This window comes from Cynocephalus volans, chromosome 13 (assembly GCF_027409185.1).
Source record: "Cynocephalus volans isolate mCynVol1 chromosome 13, mCynVol1.pri, whole genome shotgun sequence".
Classification (NCBI taxonomy): Eukaryota; Metazoa; Chordata; class Mammalia; order Dermoptera; family Cynocephalidae; genus Cynocephalus; species Cynocephalus volans.
The window spans coordinates 41,396,140-41,420,649 of record NC_084472.1 but is presented as its reverse complement, the minus strand read 5'-3'; the positions used below and the strand labels follow the sequence as shown (position 1 = coordinate 41,420,649).

Below are 24,510 nucleotides of genomic sequence, written 5' to 3'. Positions count from 1 at the left end.
AAGATGCATCCACCATCTTGTAATGACCTCTTTAGTACTGCTTCCCATCAGGTTGTAAGCTCCATGAGGTGTGCCTGACTTGTTCAGCACTGTATCTCCAGTACCCAGATGAATGCCTGGCATGTAGCAGACACTCAAGCATCAGAATGAATGAGTAAACAAATGAAAGAACAGTGAGAGACATATGTGGCAGAGAATGGAAGTTTTTCATCCAAGTAAACCCCTGTCCTTATATTCCTTTTAGTGGGACATGTCCTTCTGCGCTTTAAAGAACCTGTCCTACTATGACTGCCTGGGGGTCTCATGCTCAGGAGAATGACATCGTCATTCTCTCATTGTCAAGGATGGGCTCTGGCTCCACCAGAAGCCCTGTATCCAAGAAGGGCACAGTACCCACGTAAAGAGCAAAGCCCACACACTGGGGGCTTACCCCCTGATGAGAGAGCTTGTGCCCAGCAGAGAAAACATAGCAACTGGTGAGGGAGAGGAACTTCCTTCCCATTCGCTACATAACCTCACTTCAACTCACCAAATACCTATGAAGTCTGAGCACCAGCCTGTGGTAGCTGTTTTGGGGTCACAGAGAGATAGACACACACATCTCACCTTTAAGAGATTATTACGTACTCAAGGAGATGAGTCTCACATGACATTTTAAAATAATGGTTTTTAATAGTAATATAAAATGAAGAAAATTCAAAATATATCATTACAAGTTGGATACTTTTTCTAATATTTTTCTTCATGTATTGTAGTAATTGTAGTATATGTACTAATTTGTATTCCACTGTTATAATTAAAATATCATAACTTTATTTTATATATTGCTAATAATAATTATTATATATTTTCCTAATAATTATTTCAAAAATTTTATAAGTGATATAACCACTCTCTTGCTATTTGGCATTAAATGTAATTTAATGCCAAAGTTTTTTTATAACAAATAATGTGGTTATTTAACCTAATTCTTGTATGGTATTTAAAATCTTCATTCATGTAAGGTATTCATGTAAGGATTCTTTAAGTGTCTATTTTTGGAAACTCATGATGGAACTTGTCACTGCCCAGCTGTTTTACTATGATTCTCTGATAAGATCACACTCTCTCTTTCCATGGTGATAATTTCACCATTTTTCCACTTAACTTCCTCTTCTCTCCCACACTTTCTGTTTCACTGATCTTGACTCTACTTAGTTAAGAAAGCAAACACCAGCTGGTGAAAGCTCAGTTACCTTCTGTATAAATAGGATTAGCTTTGGCCATGAGTGACAGAAAACTCCAAAACAACAGTGGCCTAGAGAAGGATGATGTTTACTTCCTTCTCACACAATTACTCCATTGGTAATTCCAGGGCTGGCATGGCCACTCATGGTGACAGGACCCACACACACACTTGTCTGGTCACTCCAGCGGTACCTTGTCCAATGCCCAGCACATGACAGAGTCACAGTGAAATGACTACTGAATGACTGAAAGGACATTTTTTAAACTTTTGATATGTAGAACCAAACTGATTTCTTAAAGGGAGGACATAGTCTCAGTTTTCCCAATAATATCTGACGATACTAGTTTCCCTACATCAGTCATGGCTATTGAGTTTTATTCCTGCCCATTTAATAAGCAAAACCCGGTACCTTATTTAACTTTCTTTGCGTTTTATCACCAGGGACAGTGAACATTTGTTCATTGTTGTATTTCCCCTTTTACAAGTGGTTTTATTAGCTTTCTCATGGTTTGCTTATAAATTCATGTAAGTTTTAAAAAATGATAAAGGCTGGAGAGTTCACTTGGTTAGAACATGGTGTTGGTAACACCAAGGTCAAGCGTTCAGATCCCTGTTCAGGCCAGCTACCAAAAAAGTAAATAGAACTTAATTTTTTTTTTAGAAGGATAAAGGTATTCTTTGTCATTTTCTGCATACATTTATATATATATTCTTGCATATACATATACACATATACATAAGTGCAGTTGTGTGTGATTCACATGCTGTAACCTCCAGTATTGGCAAGGGGCAGTGAAAGGCAGTCCCTTAGGCTCTCAAGCTTTTGCCCTGGACATTCCTGGGTTTGAATTACAGCTCAGCCCCTTGCAAGCTGAGGGATGTGCCCTTGTTCAAATTATTTAACCTTCCTAAGCTTTGTATTCTCATCTGTAAAATGATGTTTTACTTGAACATGTATAATGTATTTTGAAAACTCTGCAGTCAAGTTTTGTATTGATCTATTCTTTTGTGATTCCATCTATTACACATCAAGGTTTGAAAACTCTTCCCCACTCTGAGAGCTTGATAAATGCTCCATGATTTTTCTTTGTTCAGAGTTTTACTTAATATTTATCTTTTGAGTATGGGTGGTTATGTATTCTGACATTTGCAGAAGTCAGAGATCTATGTGGACCTGCAAAGTCAGAAGATTAATCCCTGCCTTCAGGGCCTTCTGCTCTTAAGGGAGCAAACACAGATGTATGATACTAATGGGAAACAGGCTGACCTACTACTCTCCCGTGGGCTAAAAGTGGTTTAACAGGGCAGGATCATGGGCAGGTCTGGATGGCTGGGTGCTATGGGGTGCTAGTCCCGAAAGTGCTAAAATGGCCGTGAGCACGCAACAAGAAGATGGAGAAATCTGCGTTTGCTTGTGGAACACATAGCTGGGAGGGTGTGGTGTGGCATGGGGCTCTAAGGAACACGTGAGCAGGCTACTTAGGGTAGGGGGTCTGAGACCCCATCCCTACCTGAAAGTCATGTCCTGCATGGGGCAGTATCCTAACTATAGTTTTGCTGAGTGATGGGTGTAAGCCGAACTGCCAGAGAAAATAGTCGCTGTGGTCATTCCTCTCTACTCTTGCCCCATAGTGCTCAGTCTTTGCTCCTGTTTGAACACTGCTATTTAACAATAGCTGATGGAAGCCACAGGTTCGTAAGCAGTCACAAATGACTGAAAACCCTAGGAATGCAGGAGTCTAAGTCCCTTCACTGCCCCAAGCCTTAGTTGTCTCACCTCTTGGAATCTGCTCTGAGGATAGATCCCTGGTTATCAAACACAGACACTGATTTCTCCATCCCAGGTCCTGCCTTACAGTACCTGAATTTGGGGTTAAAACATATCTAAGCTTTCAGGAATAAAAAGTATTTACTCCAGGCCTTTGTAGCACTTCTGCAGATGGCCAGATCTGGGCACTGTTAACTAGTGGGCTGTCTGTCCCAAACTCAGGCTTCCTCATCTATCTGTCCAGAGTTAGCGCCTACCTGTTCAATCAGGATTCCCATCTAATTCCTGCTCATAAGAGTGGTCGACCTGGACTCTGACCAGCCACAGCTCAGGGCCACTATCTTGGCTGGCAGTCTCGTCCTGGCTGACACAGCTGGTAATGCTCTTCCTTAGGCAGTGTAGATGGGGAGTTTATGAATGAGCAACCTTGGTGCTCCTCCCAGGTATCCTCAGCGCCAAGTCAAATGGAGGAGATGTGCTGAAGATTCACGGCATCTGCCTGTGAGCACGTAGCCTCTCCCTGCAGAATGAACTGAAAGGCCCCAAGGCCAAAGAGCTCAGCAGGCTAGGAGCCTATCTGCTCTAAGAGGGCAAAAAAAAAAAAAAAAGAGAGCCCTGTAGGCGGGATTTCAGATGGGGAAGTAGGAAGCCTGGAAAGAACAGGGGGCCCCCTGGGAAAGTCTGAATGTAAAAGGACTGCAGCCATTTGGAGGGAATTGTGATTGGTTTGGAGAGAACAGGAAGTGGTGAGAGAAAGGCCACCAGCCAAGGGCAGCCACGGCCTTCCTGGCTGTGGATAAGGGTCATTTGGGTCTACACACTATTCTACTCAGACTAAGTTAGTGACTTTCCCAAAGCCACCCAGCTTACCACTCTGGGCTTGAGCTTCCTGTTGTTCAGTGAGGAGAATGATATCTGGCAAGCCCGATCCTAGGACCACAATGTGTTTCAAATGATAAAAAGGTCATAGTGGTGTTAAGGAGGTGTAATTGTAAGCAATGCATTAGGACACTGTAGTGTTTTGCAGTTAAATTCATTTGAAAAGTTGAGATAATGAATGAAAACCATGAATGGAAGTCACTTTTAAAAATTTAAGGAATTATGAGAATATATGAATTATAGTCCCCTAATCTCTAAAAATTTATCATTTAAAATGAGCACCAGGAAAGATATTTATAATAATAAGTTTAAATGAAAGTTACTGAACAATTTGTAAAATAAGATCTCATTAAAAAAAAAAAATGAAACATTGTCCATATGTCATTAGGAAAATATCTGGGGGTTGCATAGCAAATATTAACTTCTGTTTTCTCTTGGATTTTAGGCAATTTGAAAAATATAATTAATTTACTTTTGCTTCCCTATACTTTAAAATTTTTCTACAATAAAATAAGTATGACTTTTAAAATAAAGAATTAAAAAGTTTTTCCCCTTAATTTCTTTAAAAAAAGAACAAGTACACCTATTCAGACCATAAAATAAAAGTACCAAACACAGAAGGAAGTGGACCAGCCTACAGGGCAGGGGCCTGGCCACTTGCCTGAGCCAAGGCCAAGGCCTTTTCCTCTAGGGCACACTAGGCCCCACCCAGCTGGTGACAGGCCCAGCCTACTGACAATGATCCCTGAAGCCAGACCCCTCCTCACTGCCCTAGCCTTTAAGTAGAGAGAGCTATCTGTGGATATGATGGACCATTTGTTTTTAATACTTTTTTCAGTACTTTTAAAAAGTAGGAATGTAACACATGCTCATTGAAAAATAGCAAAAAAATACAGATGTGTATATAGTAAAAAAACATAAAAGTCCCTCCAACACCTCAAATCCCAACATCCAGGGGTAAATTGCCTATAGAGTATCTTTCCAGAGGCTTTTCCAGGTGTACCCAATCCTATGCACATATACTTGCCAGTATGAGATATTGAAGAAGTATATTTGTTAGCATGGTAAGGAACTGCTGATGATAAAGCCATCTCTTTCCCTGATCCAGCTTTTGTTTTGTTATGTTTTGTTTTGTTTTTAAAGCATATTAATGGAAGTTATCTTTGATTTTTGAGATTATGGGTGATTTTATTTTCTTTTTCGCTAATGGTTTCATTATAGAACAGATATTCTGTAAATTAAAGAAAAAGTTTAAGTGCCCCCAAGAAATGCAGTGGTTAAGTCACACGCACCTTCCTGTGACTGAGTGATCTGTGTTCTGAGGGCGGTCCTGTGGAGGGGGGTGTCTCTGCTGAGTGGGAGGAAGGCAGGGCCAGGATTAGGCAGGGTGAGGCACTTGCCGTGGGTGTGAAATTTACGTGGGTGCCCCCCAAAACCCCTCAGTCACCAAGATAAATAATTTTTTAGTGCAATATTTAAAAAAATTAAAGTTAATGCAAAAAAACCACAAACAAAAAACCCACCAAAACGCCACAATGAACAAAATATCAAAAATTTAAAGAAAGAATTCAGCCCTGCTTCACTTGCCTTGACCTAGTCACGGCCCTGGAGGAAGGTGTCATTTTGGAATGATGAGTACTTTGAGGAAGGGCAAGGCACAGCACGGAGAGGTCTGGACCCGGGGTGGGCAGGGAGAGACCAGGAAGGGGAATTGAGAGAACGTAAGTGATCGTTCACTTTGCATGGGGCATCCCCGCGAGTCCCCTGACCAGCTAAGGGATCCATGTTGCCGAGGGTCCACCTGGGCATGAGAGATGGACCCAGCACAGCTGCAGGATTCTCCCACCATCCCGCCTCCTCCAGGGCTGTCCTGTTTTAAAAGTGATCATTCCAATTTACAAATGAGAATCCAAAAGTGAATTGTAAAAACATGGAGAATTTTTTGACCTCACTAATAATAAAAAAATCCAAATGAAAACAGTACTGGGATTACATATTTCGCTTATCAAATTAAGCAAGTTTAAAAAATATATTAGGTGCCAGTGTCTTGCACTGGCAGAAGGTGAAGAAAAACAAGCGCTTAGTCATTGCTGGTGGCAGGGTAAACTGTTAAAGTTATTTTGGAAAGGATTTGGCTGTATGTGTTATTAGCCTTAACAATCACAAATGTTGGCACAGCAATTCCTCACCTGGCAATCAAGCCTAAAAAAAAATCCCTAATATGAAAAAATATGATTAATGCAGAAACGTGTACATTTCAGCATTATTTCTGCTAACCAAAAGTTTGGAATGCTCTGGGAAGAGTTCAGCGCTGATTTTTTCCTACAACAGGGTGGCCTGCTGATGGCACAGGATCGGGCATCACATCCTGCCAGGCAACATTCAGAGACAGGAGGGAAAAGAAAGACTTATTGAAAGAGTCATTTGCCTGGGGCCCCCACAGCTAGAGGGAGCTCGTTCTAGGGGTCTTTTACCTAAAACCACCTTCCCTTAAACTTCCTCTTCCCTTAAACTCCCATCTCCACAATCCTAAGTTTTACCTGATAAACAAAAAAATTCAAATTATCTAAACAAAATAAGTACCTCCATCCCTGCTTTTTCACCCTGAAAATTTCTTCTCAAGTCTTCCAGAACATTCTCTTCTATGAGGCCCTGTCTTACAAGTCCTGGCAGAGCTGCTCCCTCCTCTGTGCCCTCACGGACATCTCCATACTTCTGCCATGATACTAATTACAAGGTGTTATCCTTGAGATATCCTATCCTTAGTGGACCAGACTTTGGCCCTGGGTGGTTCTGGGTTTGACCCTGCTTGGCTGTGCTATTGCTGTTTGATCTTGGGCTAGTGGAGAAACTTTTTTGAGTCTCTGTCTACATCTGTAACATTCGGATGGTGATACTTATCAGGGTTGAGGTGGAAATTCCTGCCTTTAATAAATGTTATAGTTTGTGCTATGCATGACATCAGATTTTGGCAGTTTATACCCTAGTGTGCGAGACCTACAGTAGCCATATAAATATACCACATAGTTAGGATCTTGGTGATTGCAGTGGAGAAAATAAACAGGATGTATGAGTTTCCTATTGCTTCTGTAACAAATTAGCACAAATTTAGTAGTTTAAAACAACACAAATTTATTATCTTACAGTTCTGGCTGTCAGAAATCTGACTTGGCTAAAATCAAGGTGTCTGCAAGGCTACTCTCCTCTGGAGAGTGGAGGAAGAATCAGTTACTTGCCTTTTCCAGCTTTCAGAGTCTGTCTGAATTTCTTGGCTTGTGGGACTCTTTCATCTTCACAACCAACAATTATGTAATTGTGCTTCTCTGGCTCTTACAGACCCTTGTAATTACACTGGGTCCACCTGGATAATCCAGGATAATTCCCTTATCTCAAGGTTTTTAGTTTAAGCACACTTGCACACTCCCTTTTGCTGTGTAAGTAACACATTCACAAATTCCAGGGACTAGGATTTGGACTTTTTTTGGTGGGGGGAAGGGGGCTGTCATTATCTGCCTACCATATTGGGTGATTGGATGGAGAGCCACAGGATGTATATGGGGGCAGAGCGGTCATAGGGGACTTCTCTGAGGAGGTGACATTTGAGCTGAGATGTAAAGGATAAGGTTGAGCCAGCCTTGTGGGTGGCTGGAAAAAGAGGAGAGAGAATGGTGAGGCTGGAAACGGTCTGGCAAGTGTGAGGAACAGAAAGAACAGTGAGGCTTCAGCAGGAAGCAGGTCAAATTGCTGAAAATCAGTTTGACAAAAGCCGATTTGCCAAGATGATCAAGTCACTAAAAATTAGTAATTACCTGGAGAAAACATGCCATTACTTCATTTTTTCCCCAGCAATTAAAAAAAAAAATAATAGGTTTAATTATTTAGAGCAGCTTTAGGTTTACAGAAAAATTGCACAAAAGTACAGATTTTCCATATCCTCCCCCCACTTCAATTTCCCCTGTTATTAACATCTTGTATTAGTGTGGTACATTTGTTACAATTGATGCACCAATACGTATACATTATTATTAACTGTATTAGTCCATTTTTGTGTTGTTGTAACAGAACACCTGAGACTAGTAATTTATAAAGAAAAGGGGTTTATTTGGCTCACCATTCTGGGACAGATACATCTGGAGAGGGCCTCAGGCTGCTTCTACTCATGGCAGAAAACAGCAAGCAGCTGGCAGGTGCAAGATCTCATGGCAAGAGAATGCAAATGTGAAAGGGGAGGTGCCAGGTTCCTTTTAACAACCAGCTCTCTGAGGGAACTAATAGAGCGAGAACTCACGATCCTCTCCTCCCTCGCCCCCAGGGAGGGCATTCATCTATTCATGAGGGATCCAGCCCCATGATTCACACACCTAACACTGCCACATTGGGGATCAGATTTCAACATGAGCTTTGGGCAGACAAACATATCCAAACTGTATCATTAACTAAAGTCCATAGTATACATTAGGGTTTATTATTTGTATTCTGTGGGTTTTGATAATGAGTAATGTCATGTATCCACCATTATAGTATCATACAGAATAGTGTCAATGTCCTAAAAATCCCTAGTGCCCCACCTGTTCATGTCATCCTCCTTCCCCCTGAGCCCTTGGCAACCACTGATCTTTTTACTGTCTCTTTAGTTTTGCCTTTCCCAGAATGTGATATAGTTGGAATCATACCATATGTAGCCTTTTCAGACTGGCTACTTTCACTTAGAAATATGCATTTAAGATTCCCCAGGTCTTTTTGTGGCTTGATAGCTCATTTCTTTTCATTGCTAAATAACGTTTAATTGTACAGTTGTACCACAGTTTATCCATTCACCTATTTAAGGACATCTTGAGTGCTTCTGAAATTTGTCAATTGTGAATAAAGCTGCTTTAAACATTTGTGTGCAGGTTTGTGTGGGCATAAGTTTACAACTCAATTTAGTTCAAACTTAGTTTCAATGAATCAGACTTACTGGTCTAGCTCAGTTGAATGTCATTTTCACATGTGTCTCACGTCTAAGATGCCTGAGTACTGTACTCCTTGTGCTCAAAGATATTCTTTAGATCAAGCTGGGTAAGAAGTCAGAGAGTTAGAGAAGGAGAAAAGGCAGTGGGCACACATGTATTGGAAGAAATATTTCCTATAACTTGCTTCTAAAATCCTGACATTTAAGACATGCTTAAGTCTCAAATTTGAATATATAAAACATTCTCATTCCAATAAGTTATATACCCAAAGAAAAGAAAGCCCGAAATACACTGAACTTGGTCTGGTCTCAGTGACATAGCAATGGTGAAACTAAAAATAAACTAAATCTAAACTTAACTAAATTTGGGTTTTTGGAAAAAAATCTTCAAGGACAACATAAATTGTTAATTTTGTAAAGAGCTAGTAGGAACTAGTAGGAACAGGAGTCATATTTCAGTGGTCTGGGAAGGCTGACTCACTAAGACATGGAGGATTAGTAGTTCCTGAGATAAACAATGGATTACTTGGTGTTATTCCTCAGAACCAAAGTTAGTCAGTCTGATGTGCTCACTTGGAGATTATTGTATTGACTTGAATGTTGTTGGATGAGTAAAACTTTTTGCATTTATGTATTTCTGCTCGTATTAAGAGTATAATGACTTTGGTTAATTTGTAAACCAGGCTTCAGTTTCTTCACTTGTATAAAGATGGAAGTTAGTATATGGTTGAACTCTAAGATGTCCTCTAACTCTAATATTCTAGACTATAATACTCGAACATTGTAAGAAAGTAAATAGACTCTTTGATTACCTAGAATGTTTAGGAAGTGGGATATTCTGACTAACTGCACCTTCTGACTAATTGATAATTAACCCTGATTCATTTCTGGTTCAAAATTTGTTAGAAATTATAAATCCACTTTTGCTTGGGAAAATCCAAATCCATAGAACGTAAGGGAATTTTTTTTGAGGATTCTTCTGATTATGCATTGGGGTTTCAGGAATGGAGGTGGATAAAGTGGAAGAAATTGAATGGGAATGAAATTGAATGGGAATGAATGAGAATGAATGAAGTTTTTTTCATAAACATTAAATATTTTCTATTAACTTGCGATTTCTTGGGATAGAGAATTAAGCTGAGGTTTTTCAGTTAGCAGCTGTGAAATGCATACCAGCCATTACTACTACAGGGATGTGGTTGCTTAAGTCTTCACAGTTATTAGTGTCTTAAGACTTCAAGATTTATTCCCTTCTCTGGTTCAACTAAAAGGGTAGTTGACAGAAATCAAAGACCTTCAAAATTCTATTGTGGTGAGAATGTGACGTGGAAGGTATAAGAAGCTTTTTGGAAAGTTTATGGATGGGCTCAAACCTCACACTTGGAGTGAGAGGGAATACAAATCAGCCGGGGCGGCAACTTCGGACATTCCGCTGGGTTTAACCTACTTTGGATTCCTGGCTCCCAGTTCTGTGTTTGCTTTTGACAGAAGTGGCAGCACATTTGTTGTTTGAGCTGGCTTGCTTTCTTGGCTTTGCTGTTTGGACCACTGAGGTTTCGTGTCTCACTCTGTTCCCCTGGTTCCATATTTGGGGACCTAGTTCCAGTTTCAGGTATAGCCACTTCCTGGTAATTGGCTGCCCCCTAATTCCTGGGCAGTGTCTTGGGCATGCCTGAGGGATTCTCCAGGGAATGCCATGGGCCAGGAGGAGAACTTTTGGGTCTGTATTTTGGGCATTGACATACCACTGATTCTATCCTGTGATATATATGGTCATACTCCTCTCAGGGGTATCACAGACCTACAACATGTTTAATTAACTGGAAAAGTCTTAGGATTAATATTAGTAGTATTCTCAGGGGTGCTTTAATGTTCCTTCTGAATTAAAACACCTGCTTTCAATTCTCAGACTTTCTCTCTCAATATATTTGTAAATTAAATTTCTCATGTCCCTGAGGGTTTTTTTTTTTCTTCTGGGATTTGGATCATGTTGAAGGTTAGATGAGTAATGCTAAATATTAACCAACTTTCTGAATATTGAAATCTACTAAATTTATAGGGATAATGATCTTTTACTAAGCCACAATCTCACCATACAAAATGCAAATTAATCTGTAGTTAGTAAAATGTGAAATTGTTTCTAGTTTTATATCCAGTTTTGTTATAGGAATCCAGACAATTCAGAAATAGCAGTTGTCACTAGTACATATGTGGAGAAGTGTCCATTTTCAGACTTTTGTCTTTGCAGTTACATATAATGTACCTAAACATTTTTCTTAACAAATATAGGCTCATTTGTTATGGGTTCAAATATGCACCTTTAATTTTTCTCCTAACAATATTTTGTGAATATCTTTTTATTTTAGTATATATAATTCTGCTTTATTCTAATATCTGTTCAGTTTTCACCATATGATTGTATGTAATTTATTTAAATAATCTTTATTGCTGGATACTTAGATTGTTTCCAATTCTCTGCCATTATGATGCTGCAATAACACTCTGTGTATGTATCTTTATGTCTGCGTACTTATTTCTGGAGGATGAACTCCTGGTAGTCAAAGGCTATACACACTTAAAATTTTAATGGATATTGCTAATTTGCTCTCTGAAAATGTTTTGCCAATGTGCAGTCCTGCCAGTAGATTATGACAGTGACTATTTCCCCACCCTTCTTTGTCAATGTTGGAGATTTTCAACCTTCCCAATCTGATGGGTGAAAATTTATATCTTGTTGTTTGTTTGCATTTCTTTGATTATCAATAATGATTCTCTTATTTAAAAATGTTTATCAGCCATTTGTTTTTCTTTTTAAGAGTGCTGCCTGTTTATACCTCTTACCCATTTGGAAAAAATTGGTTGTGCATGTTTATATGATTGATTTTATGTGCTCATTATGCACATTAATCCTTGATTAAATATTATTGCTCTTTTCTTCCCAATTTGTCGTTTGTTCTTTTTACTTTGTTTATGGAATCTTTTGTTATGCTGAATTTTAATCTTTTTAACTTAAAAAATACTTTTATATTTACCAAAAAGTTGCAAAAATAGTACAAAGAATTATTATATGCTCTTCACTTGGATTTCTCAAATGTTAACAATTTTTAAAATTCTCTCTCTATATATACACACTTTTTCCCCCCCGAACCATTTAAAAGCAAAGGGGCATGCATGATTTCTCTTTATCCACAAACACTTCCAATGTATATTTTCTTTTTTTTAAAAAAGATGACCGGTAAGGGGATCTTAACCCTTGACTTGGTGTTATCAGCACCACACTCTCCCAGGTGAGCCACGGGCCGGCCTCCAATGTGTATTTTCTAAATATAAGGATATTTTCTTATACAATCACAGTATGATGATAAAAAAATCAAGAAATAACATCAATATAAAACTATTAGCTAATATATAGCTCCTATTCAATTTCCCCAATTGTCCCAGTAATGTCCTTTATAGTAAAAGAATAAAATATTTCCCATTCAAGATTCTGCATTGCATTTAGTTTTCAAGTCTCTTCAGTCTCTTTTAATCTTGAAGAGTTCCTCAGTCTTTCTGTGTCATTTAAGACTTTGACATTTTTGAAAAATATGGGACAACTATTTTGTAGAATGTCCCTCTATTTGAGTTTGCTGTTTCCTTATGATTAGATTCAGGCAGTGCATTTTTGGCAGGAATGTCACAGAAGCGATGCTGTGTTACTCTCACTATCAGGAGGCACGTGATGTTTATTTGTCCTGTTACTGGTGCTGTTAACTTTCATACTTTGGTTGAGGTGGTTGTGTTAGTTTCCTGTTGCTGCTGCAACAAATTACCACAAACTTGATGGCTTCAAACAACATAAATTTATTATCTTATAGTTCCAGAGGTCAGAAGTATAAAATGGGCCTAACTTGGCTAGAATCGAGGTGTCATTAAGGCTGGTTACTTCTGGAGGCTTTAGTGGAGAATCCCTTTTCTTGCCTTTTCCAAATTCTAGAAGCTACCTGTATTCACTGGCTTGCAGCCCCTTCCTCCACCTTCAAGCTAGCAGCGTAGCATCTTCAAATCTCTCTCTGACCTCTGCACCTGTTGTTATATCTCCTCCTCCTCTGACTCTCCTGACTCTTCTTAGATGGACCCTTGAGATTACATTGGACCCACCTGGATAACCCAGGATACTATCCCCATCTCAAGATCCTTAATCACATCTGCAAAGTCCTTTTTGCCATGTGTGGAAACATATTTACAGGTTCTGGGGATCAGGATGTGAACATCCTTAGGGGCTATTATTCAGCCTAACATTGTGGTGTTTTCTAGGCTTCCTGTTGTGAAATTACTGATGTCTCCTTTGTGTTTAATAAATATCTTGAGGGGGAGATACTTTGTTTTTTGTTTGTTTGTTTGCCGATCCTTTTTTATTTTATTATTTATTTATTTATTTTTTATTTTTATTGAATCAAAATTGATTATACATATTTTTTGGGTTCAATATTGAGATATGTTGATCAAATCAATATTACTAGCATATATATTGTTACAAATCATACTTATTCTTTATGCCCTTTGTCCAATCCCTCCTCATCCCCCTTCCCTTCTCCCTCCCCCCTCTAGTCACCCTAGATTTCTTCTCTTCTTCTGAAAGAATAATGGTTACTCTGTCGATTTGCTGCCCAAATGATCTGTCCGATGCTGAAAGGCGTGATCAGGTTCCCCAGTACAATCATAGAGCAGATGCCTCTTCCGTCACTCTGAAATGGGCTCTGTGGAAAGAGACATCCTCCTCTTTTCTTTATCTCTACTGATGACTCTCCTTGTGTCAACGCTCTCCAGTGGCTGGAGGACCATCTGCGTGGTGGTTGTGGCATCTAGCTGCCTTCATGGCAGCCATCGTTATCCTGGTAACTGTGGTGGGCTGCCCACATGGAGGACTGTTTTTGGCCTGCTCCTTGGTGCTGGTGATGTGTCTGGTTGTGGAGAGTGTCCGTTCTCTGGCTCCATGCCCCAGGTCCCCAACTGGGTCCCAAAGTGCTGGCATGGTGTGCTTGGTTGTGGGAGGGAGGTCTGGTCCCCTTCTCCTTGCCCTGGGTCCCTGGGTGGGCCCCAAGGCACTGGCGTGGTGTGCCTGGTTGTGGGAGGGGGATCTGGTCCCCTTCTCCATACCCTGGGTCCCTGGGTGGGCCCCGAGGCACTGGCAAGGTGTGCCTGGTTGTGAGGGGTGTCCAGTCCCTGGCTCCATACCCTGGGTCGCTGGGCGGGCCTGAGGTGCTGGGGTGGGTGCCTGGTTGTGGGAGGGGGGGTCCGGTCCCCTTCTCCATGTCCCGGGTCCCTGGGCAGGCCCCGAGATACTGGCACAGTGTGCCTGGTTGAGGGAAGGGGGTCCAGTCCCTTTTTCCATACCCCGGGTTCTTAGGGGAGATACTTTGAAAACATGTAAATACCTAGCTTTTTTCCTAAAGTGAATGCTAAATCCATTAGTTTTAGCATTCATTGATAATTCTCGCCTGAATCAGTTGTTACTAAGATGGTTGCCAAATGGCAACTAATTTTTTTTTACAGCGTTGTTGAAGAATTCTTGACATACAATAAAGTGTCCGTGTTTTAAGTATATAGTTTAATAGGTTTTGACATGTGTATGCATTTAGGAAACCACCACAATCAAGACAGTGAACATATCCCTCACCCCCAAAGTTTCATCATTACCCTTTGAAATTTCTCTCACTTCATCATCCCCTTCCTAGGCAACCACTGGTCTGCTTTCTGTCACTTTAGAATAGTTGCATTTTATAGAATTTGTATAATTGGAATACAATAAATACTTTTTTGGGGCCTGGGTTTATTCACTTACACTTATTTTGAGATTCATCCATGTTGTTGAGTGTATTACTAGTTTATTACTTTTTATTACTGAGTAGTATTCCATTTCATAGACATCTCACAGTTTGTTTATCCATTGACCTATTTGATGGACATTTGGGTTCTTTCCAGTGTTGGGCTATTCCAAATAAAGCTGTTATGAACATTCATGTATGTCTTTGTATGATGGTTTTATAATTTTATCTACATAATAAAGTTGGCATGCTACTGGAGGGAGAGCTTTCCCTTCTTTCTCTCTTTCCCCCTCTCTCTCTCTTTCTTTCTCTTTACTTGTTCATACGGATTTATGAATTCTTATTTTATTCACTGGATAATCATTGGACCATCATTATTAGTCTTGATGCTCAAATTGTACTAGATTTGGACAGTGGGGAGCTTCCTCAAACTGGATCCTGTCTCTTTCTGATGTATCTCCATTATTCTCTGAGTACTTCCTTGCTTTCTGGCAAAAGATGTTACAGGCTTACCAGGTAATTCCCCTGCCCCAGTGCCAGAATTTGCCATTTCTCCAAAGAGTCGTGGTTCCTTTAAGTAGAGAATATCACAGTAAGATTTATGCTCTAGGTATGCTCATTGCCATTTGGATGTCATTTTTTCTAGGCTCTCTCAACACACAGAGCTAGGAAATATATTTATGCATAATAATACCTTCAATTCCGTTCCAACACCTTACAGTTTATTCCAGTTTTACTCCACTTGTTATATCATTTCCTTCCAGTGGTTTGCTGGTAAATAACAACTGGCTATCCAGTGGATAAAAAGTCTGATTTGCAGCATTTGCCAATATCCATGATATAAAATCTCCCTTCCATGGTCAATTTCAAGCTGTCAACAGGATGTTACTGAATGGGGAATTAGGAAGAGATGTGCACAATTGGTTTTCACTAACTTGTATGGGATAACTCTAGCATGCCACTGTTCCCCTTTGTATGAGAAATCTGGCTCCCATTATCCAGAATATAATTACTCATGTACTCAGTCCTAAGATATATAGAGCAATTTCAGAATTGTTATATCTCTAGGTGGGCTTTATAATGAACTTAAATTGAAAAATAAATCCCATTAGGATTTTGATTTCGATCAAAATTATTTTAACTTTATATATTTGTGTAGAATCGAATCTTTCCAACATCAGATTTTCCCATCTTGGTTTAGTATTTAATTCTGGGATGTATTATGATCTTTACCTGTGTTCTTTGGTAATGTTTTACAGTTTTACTTTAAAAAGACTAATTTCTAGACGTTTTATAGATTTTTGATGGCATTGTGAATAGGATCTTTGCATTTTAAATTACATATTTATTTATTTATGTGTTTATTGGCAGCTGGCTTGTTCTGGGATCTGAATACATTTTTAAATGGTTATTGTTGACATGTAAGGAAGCTATTGCTTTTATTTTTGTATATGTAATTTCATTCCCAGTTTTCACTTGTTAATCTCCAGTTTTCTAAGCAGATACTTGTACTGACAATTTCTGATTTTTTTGCCTCTGTCTGGAGCAAGAAGGTAGGAAAGGCATTAGCCTGGAAGTGGATGGCATTTAGAGCACCTCAGAGCTGAGCCTTTTTTTCTTTCAGTTTTTGCTGTGGAAGTTTTGAAGTCTGCTAGGGACAGTGCCCCTTTGCTGCTCTGGTCTTCATGCCCATGTTAGGAGCTTGCTGTAGGGTGGAGGCCTCACCAGCTGTGAGTTTGGCACAGATGTCAGAAACAGCTGCTCTGCTGCTCTTCTTCTACTGGCTGGATTCCCAGTGTCCTCTAAACACCCTGCCGATTTCTCTATGGCTGCTCTAGTTTCAGCCCCTGGTAACTGGGATCTTGGGGCTAAAAGTCAAGGATTTTGTGGGGGAAGTTTGCAGACTTTCTTCTCTGTTTTGACCTCAGTCCATCTAGTCCCATCTGCTTTTTATATGACAGAAATTCCTACAAATCTCATTTCCTCATTGGATTCTTCTTTATTTTCTGTTGTTGCTGTGGGTCATTTGTTGTTTTAGTGTGGCTTGGGAACAAATGAGCGATCAACAAAAGAGTTCAATTTGCCATGAAGAGATGGAGCTAGGGAGAAAGACTTCAGATTATAAAGATAATATAAGTATATTGTAGAAAATTTAGAAAATAAAGAAAACTGCTACGAGAATTACTTTCAACATTTTGGTGCATATTCTTCATATTCTTCTAGCATTTTTTTTTTCTAACGTGTTTTTCCATTGCACAGTTACTTTCTCAGGTTCTGCTTTCACTTAACTATTTTTAAAGGAGTGAAGTTGCCTTTTTAATTGACCTGCTGATGAGAGGAGGGACATTTGGACATGTGAAAATGTCAAGTGTAGATCTAGACTAGACAGAACTGGGGATGTTTGAGGATTGCAGGAGGTAAGGTGGGTAGGCTGTGGGCTTGTAGAATAATGCCGGAGCAAGAACTGGGGTGGGATTTCATTCTTGCCTTCACAATCCACTTCTTGTACTGCTTAAGAGAAGGCTGAAGGATACAACCATTATAATGACATTAACCTTAGACTTAAGAGAACGTGGCTGAACACACTGACTGTAGTGTTCGTATCCCTTGCTGAGGTATCTCCGACAATTCTCCAGCTGCTTCCCAGATGATGACACACGTGTTTTAAAATAGCTAACAGGCTACATTTGTTTCACCATAGTTCGCTTTCAATGAAAAAATTCACATGGTCCAAACATTCTTTTTAGCTTACGTGGCTTGGCTGGTCTTGAAAAATCTGACTGTGTTTTCCTTAATGTGTCTTGTGAAGCACTTGACAAACTCAAAGCACATTATCTCTTTTAATCCTTCCACATAATCCCCATTTTACATTCCAGTAAATTAACACTAAAAGAGATTGTTCAAAGTCACACAGCTGGTGAATGGTAGAATTGGGATTCAAACCCAAGTAGGCATTAAAGTCTGGGTGTTTTCCATTTAGAACTGCGAGGAAATGGACTAACTGACAAAAAGTTAGATATGGTCCTTGTCCTCAAATAAGAGAAACTGTGTGGTTGAGTGGCTTATGCATACAGACTTTAGTCTGTTTCAGTTTCCTGTCTTGTAAAATGAAGATACTTAATGACACCTGTGTCATAGGATTGTTATAATGATTAAACAAGATATTCCATGTCAATTACTTGGTATGCTGTTTGGCCCACAGCAAGTACTCAATATATATACTAGACATAATTATTAATATTTATTAATAATAATTAATTTATATTTACAGAGTTTGCTCTATTTGGTTTTACTTTTTCTGGGTGGAAAGAGAGATCAAGGTCGAAAGCGTAAAGGAGGTAAAACTAACTTCTCAGTCTTTATCCCAAGTCTACCTTTGTCATATATCTCTTAGTAAATAACTGAGAAATTTGGATAATATTGTTGGCTGACAGTTAAAATTTTTCACTGTGGTTGAAGGCAGTGATAAGGAGAGCTTTGCTTCCTAGTGTCTCATTTTCTCCAGCTGTAGAATGTGGAAATAGCTCCTGTCTCACTGTGTTTATGGAACATGATGCGGTTCTTAAATGCAAAGTGCAGCACACTTACATACCCTATTCCCAGGCATCAAACACTCGCAGCCTTTGCATATCATGCAAAGTATTTGGGCTCCTCTCCTTCTAGTGGGGTTCTCTGGGTTTCAAATGGCATTAATGACAATTTGCATGTTTCACTTAAAACCAGAGGTTTTAAAATGAAATGCAAACCATGGAGAGTGTTCTCTGACCTCTTCTTTTTTGCACTTTCTGACCGTCATTCTCTTACCTCCCTGTTCTGTCGTGTTCCCTAGTTTCTTGAACCTGCATCCTGCTTTCTTTTTCTTGTAAGCTCTTCTAGGCAGGAACCATGATTGTGCTTTTGTCTTTTATGTATTCTACAGCAGCAGTTCTCAAACTGCATTCCAGCCACTTGGAAGTAGTATTTAAAAAGTGGAGATTCCCATGTCCTACCCCAGGTTTGGAATCAGCAGTTCTGGGGTGGGACTGAGGGATGTGCATGTTTCACAAGGTACCTGGGTGATTCTGATCAGGTGGTTCTTGGAGCCTGTGTCTAGAGAGACTGTGTGTAGCAGACATGCTAGGACAGGGTGTGAGATGCAGCACAGAATTAGATGTGGCGATGCTCAGAGGCAGCACCTGTAACCATGATGGTGGCTTTAGAGGCTGCAGGTGCTATTTGCTTCCCCTCTGCTCTCTATGCCTCTGCCCAGAGGCCACATGACAGATAGAAGAGATGGAAAAAGAGCATAGAAACAAGTTCTCAGAGGCCCCTGCTGCATGGTGCTCAGGCTGGGCAGACCTGAGTGCTGAGTTGGAGCAGGGAGCTGGCAGGCAGTGAAGTTATGCTCTACCATGCAGTCCTGGGAGACTCTATGAACCCATGCCCCCCATAGTCTGGATTGCCTGTTTGCCAGTTCACCACAAGACTGTTTTTATTATTCTTTGACTTGAATATCTGCTGGATACGGCACGTGTGCTCGCTGCTGCCTCTGGCAAATTTTTTGTCTTAAAAAAAATGTAAGTGTCTTTATGGTAAAAAGTAGTAATCCACTGATTAAAACTTGAAGCTATTTACCTTTTTTATAATTTGAGCATTGTTAAACCTTCCATTCTGGGTGCTTGTGAGGTTTGCTGGGTGCTTGGGTCTGCTATCAGGTGGTCACTTAACAGCCCTGGCTGTCTTCCCCTGACGACTCCTTTCCTCCTCTCCGTTCCTCTTCTTTTGTCTCTTCTCCCTTCCTCACCCAGGACCCCAAAGCTGGAATCATTTCCAAGGCTTAGCTTCTTCTCTTTCTTCTGGTGACTGGCTACCTTTTGTTATTCCTCTAAATACTAATCTTTTTTTTTTCTTTGCCTTTTAATTTTTTTGAGGTGTAATGTACATAAGATGAAATGCACAGATGAATGAGTTTTGAAAACTGCTTACACCCACACAACACACACCTCTATAGAGAGATCTTTATAGGAAAACTGGTCACGTGGGCATATGGGTTTCCATCATCTCAGAAAGTTCCCTCATGGCCCTCCCCGGTCAGCCCTAGTTTCTCAAAACCCTGACTGTTAGGTCATCACTGTTCTTATTTCTTTTACGATAGATTCATCTTGCTTGTCCTAGAACTTCATATAAATGAAATAATGTAGTAAATTCTTTTCATGTCTAGCATCTTTCACTCAGCATAATGTTTGTGAGATTCATCCGTGTTTTTTCATATGTCGGTAGTGCTTATCTTTTCATGGTTTAGTGATATGCCATTCTAAGAATACAACAGAAATTGTTTATCCATTAATCAGTTATTAAACATTTGGGTTGTTTCCAGTTTTAGGCTATTGTGAATAAAACTCCTATTAATATTCTTGTACAAGTGTTTTTGTGGATTATATATTTTCATCTCACTTGAGTAAACGCTTAGGAGTAGAACTTTGGGTTCTAAGGTTGTGTATGTTTAGCTTCTTGAGACCTTGATAAACCAGTTTTCAAAATGATTATTATCATTTTATACTCCCATCAGCAAAGCATGAGAGTTCTGGTAGTTCAACATCCTTACCTATGTTCAATGTTGACTTTTTAATTTTAGCCATTCTAGTCGATGTGAAGTAAGATATTATTGTGACTTTGATTTAAATTTCCCTGATGACTATTGTTGAACAACTTTCAATAAACTTTTTGGCAAAAGGAATATCTTTTATGAAGTGTTTTTCTATGAAGTTCAAGTATTATGCCTGGTTTTCATTGTATTTTTATTATTAATTTTTTTGGAGTTATTTACATATTCTGAATACAAGTCCTCTGACAGACATAAGTGTTGTGAATATTTTCTTTTGGCCTGTGGTTTGCCATTTGATTTCTTAACAATCTTTTTTGAGAGCTGGCCCGTAGCTCACTTGGGAGACTGGTGCTGATAAGCCTAAGGCCACGGGTTCAGATCCCTATATTGGGATGGCCGGTTAGCTCACTTGGGAGAGCGTGGTGCTGAGAACACCAAGTCAAGGGTTAAGATCCCCTTACCGGTCATCTTATGGGAAAAACAAAAACAAAAACAATCTTTTTTGATAAGCAGAGGATATTAATTTTGATGAAGTCTGGTTTTTCAGTTTTTTCTTTTATAGGTCATGTTTTTGTGTCCTCTGTAAGAAATCTTTTTCTACCTTAAGGTCTCTAAGGTATTTTTCTATGTTTTTTTCCTAAAAAATTTATATTTTAGCTTTGCATTTGCATCTGTAATTCACCTCAAGTTAATTTATGTGTATAGTATCAGAAGTGGGGAAAGGCTGTTTTCCCCAGCAGGTTTATGCAGTTGCTCCAGGACCATTTGTTGAAAAGACTGCCATTTCCCCATAGCTTTGGCACCTTTGTTGAAAGTCAATTGACCATACACGAGAAAGTCTATTTCTGGATTCTATTCGGTTTCACTACTTGTCTGTCCTCAGATCAGTACCATACTGTTTAGATTACTATAACTTCATAGAAAATTTTGAAGTCAGGTGGTGGGTCCTCCAAATATGTTTAAATGTTTTGTTGTTGTTGCCTATTCTAGGTCCTTTGTAATGTTTCATACATTTTAAGTCCAACTTGCAAATTTCTACAAAAAAGTCTTCTGGGATTTTCAATGGATTGTGTTGAATGTATAGTTTAATTTAGAGAAAACTATTTTAACAGTATTCACTCTTTAAATCCACAAACATGATATATATCTACCTTTATTTAGATCGTCTTTCATTTCTTTCAGCAATTTTTTTTGGTAATTTTCAGTGGAGAAATCTTGCACAACTTCTTAACTATTTATTCCTAAATAGTTTATATTTTTTATGTTGTTGTAAATGACGTTTAAAGTTTTTCCATTCTTTCTTTCTTTTTTAAAAAAATTTTGCTACTGTTATATAGAAATACAATTGAGTTTTGTATATTGACCTTGTGTCCTGCAACATTGTTAAATTTATTTATTAGTTCTAGTAATGTTTTGGCAAACTCCTTAGGATTTTCTATGTACATAATCATTTGTCTACAAATAAAGGTAGTTTTACTTTTTCCTTTCCAATATGTATATTATTTATTTCTTTCTCTTGCCTTATTGCATGGGCTAGGACATACAGTGTTCAATAGTGAGAGCAGAAATCCTTGCCTTGTTCCTGATCTTAGGAGGGAAGTGTTCAGTCTCTCACATTAAGTAGGTTGTTAGCTGTAGGCTTTTTGTAGATGCTCTTTGTCAGATTGAGGACATTTCTCTCTATTACTAGTTTAATGACTTTGTATTGTAAATGGAACTGAAGTTTTTCAATTCCTTTTTCTACAGCTATTGAGATGATTATATGACTTTACTCCTTTTTTTCTGTTAATTTGGTGAATTATATTGATTGATTTTCAAATGTTAAACTAATCTTGTGTTATTGAGATAAATAACATTTGGTCATGATGTGTTATACTTTTAGTTATTTCTGGATATGATATGTTAATATTTTGGTAAGATTTTTAATCTCTTTTCATGAGCGTTATTTTCCTGTGATATTCTTCTTTTGTAATATCCTTGTCTATTTTTGGTAACAGCATTATGCTAGCCTCATAAAACACGTTGAGAAGTATTTACTCTTTTTCTATTTTCTGAAAGAATTTGGGTGACATTGGTATTATTTTTCCCCATTAAATGTTTGATAGAATTCAACAGTGACTTCATCAGGGTCTAATGTTCTCTTTATGGGAAGGGTTTAAATGATATGTTCAGAGGGTTCAAACCCCATTACTGGCCAGCTACCGATAAATAAATAAATTAATAAATAAATAATACATTCAGTTTACTTAAAGATATAAGTCCATTCAGATATGTTTCTTCTTATGTCAGTCTTGGTAATTTGTGTCGTTCAAAGACATTTCATTGTAGTTTGTAATATTTCTTATTATTCTTCTAACATCTGTAGAATAATCTTTCTGTATTGATTGAAATCTGTATTGATGTTCCCTCTTTCATCCTGATACTGGTAATTTGTGTTTTCTTTCTCTCTCTTGTGTTTTGATTAACCTAGCTATGGGTTTATTGATTTTATTAAACTTTTCAAAGGACTAATTTTGGTTTCATTAACTTTCTTAGTTGTTTGTCCATTTCTATTTTATTGTACTTCACTACTTGTATTTCCTTTCTTCTCCTTACTATAGGTTTAATTTGTTCTTCATTTCCTAGCTACTTAAAGTGAAAGCTTAGATCATTAATTTTAAAATAATATTTTCTTTTCTAATATAAACATTTAGAGCTATACATTTTCCTGTTTTGCTGCATCTAACAAATTTTGATGTGTTATTTTTTTCACTATCAGTTGGTTTGACATGTTTTCTAATTTCTCATGTGAGTCCTAGTCTTTTTAAAAGACTAAATTTAAATCTTATTTTTTTCTCTTTTCTGGTGACCCTAGACTATGTTCTCTTTTTGACCTCATTCAATACATATTTTCTCTCTGTAGTCTTATATTAAATAACATGTATGTGTCTCTAATTTTCCTTGTGCATATATGTTTGTTTTATGTCAGTGTCTTTTACCAACTCCCTAAATGAATGGTAGGCCTTTTGATTTCAAGAACTCTATGTTATGCTGGCTTTATAAACTTTTTGATACCTTGTGTTTAGTTGGTATGAAATCCACAAACATTTCTTAGGCGCCATTAACATGGAAGCTACTGGATATGATAAAGTTTGGGCACAATCTAGATACCCTTTAAGGAGTTAATTAATTTTTAAAAAGATGTTAACTAGTGATACAAAATAGTATATGCTAAAAGTCAAAAGAGAGGAATAGGCATAAACTCCAGGCATTCAGAAGAGGGAGAGAGGACTGTAGGACATATTGTTTGAGGAAGACTTCAGAGAAAAAATGGGATTTGAATGGGCTCCAAAGCAAAGGTGGAATTTAAGTAAAGAGGGAGGAGATGCCATTCCCACTGAGGGAAGAGCATGTGCAAAGGCAGGGACACTGTGACCTCATACGGGGAAAGGTGAAAGAGCAGAAGGGCTAGAATTAAATGTAGTTCCAACTTAGCTTTATTTGCATGCCCAGCTGTAAAATTTATAATGCTTATATAAAGCCATTTAAAAAATGTAATATGAGTTATGAGTAGTTAAGTTTCCAGATGCCATGTTGAAATCAGCCTCAGGCCTTAGTCCTGCTGGGTCTCTCCTCAACTACTGACTGCTCAGCCAGGCCTTCATGAGTGGAGAAATCTGTTTCTCCAGTGTCCAGGGCTGGGTAGAGAGATATCCTTAGAAATCCCTCATTCCCCACAGAGCTGTACCTCCCTCTGCAGACTGGGGCTTGAAAGGGATGGTCCACCTTGGCTAGGCTCGGGGTGGGTGAATTCAAAGCTTTCCAGGTCACACCCAGAGGCAGCCTAGCCAACCTCTGGGAGGGACTGGAGTCTGAACCAGACAACCTATTGTATGCATTTGGGAGTAGAAACCAGGGACCCAGCCTCATTAGAGGACACTTTGATATTATTTAGAGTCTCTGATTTGTTGGTTTGGGGAGCTGAAGGGACCTTGTTTTTTAAAATGTACTGCATCTGGGGCTACTCATTTGGGGGACTTAGCTTCCTATAATTCAGAGAACACAGTCGAATAAAGTATGAATAAACTGCTAATTTAAAAATTTTAAAAAGTCTTTTCCCCCAAACTGGGGACAGTGACCACATGTAACACGCTGGCTGCTGGGCTCCCCTTCATGCTTCTGAGGGGGCAGACAGCGCCTTTCTCCCAGTCCTGGCTCCTGGCTCCTTGTTCAGAGCTGCTTGCCTTTTATAGGGATAACTGGCTGTGGGAAGTGATGTCAGGGTCAAGGTTGGTGGCAAATTTAAGGATAAAG

At 38.8% G+C, this 24,510-nt stretch overlaps 1 protein-coding gene across 1 annotated transcript in view; it reads left to right on the top strand.

Moving 5' to 3' along the window:
• PSTPIP2 (proline-serine-threonine phosphatase interacting protein 2) overlaps positions 1-24,510 on the top strand; it is a 64,916-nt gene that overhangs the window by 4,644 nt on the left and 35,762 nt on the right. The gene's annotated exons all lie outside the window — the stretch shown is intronic.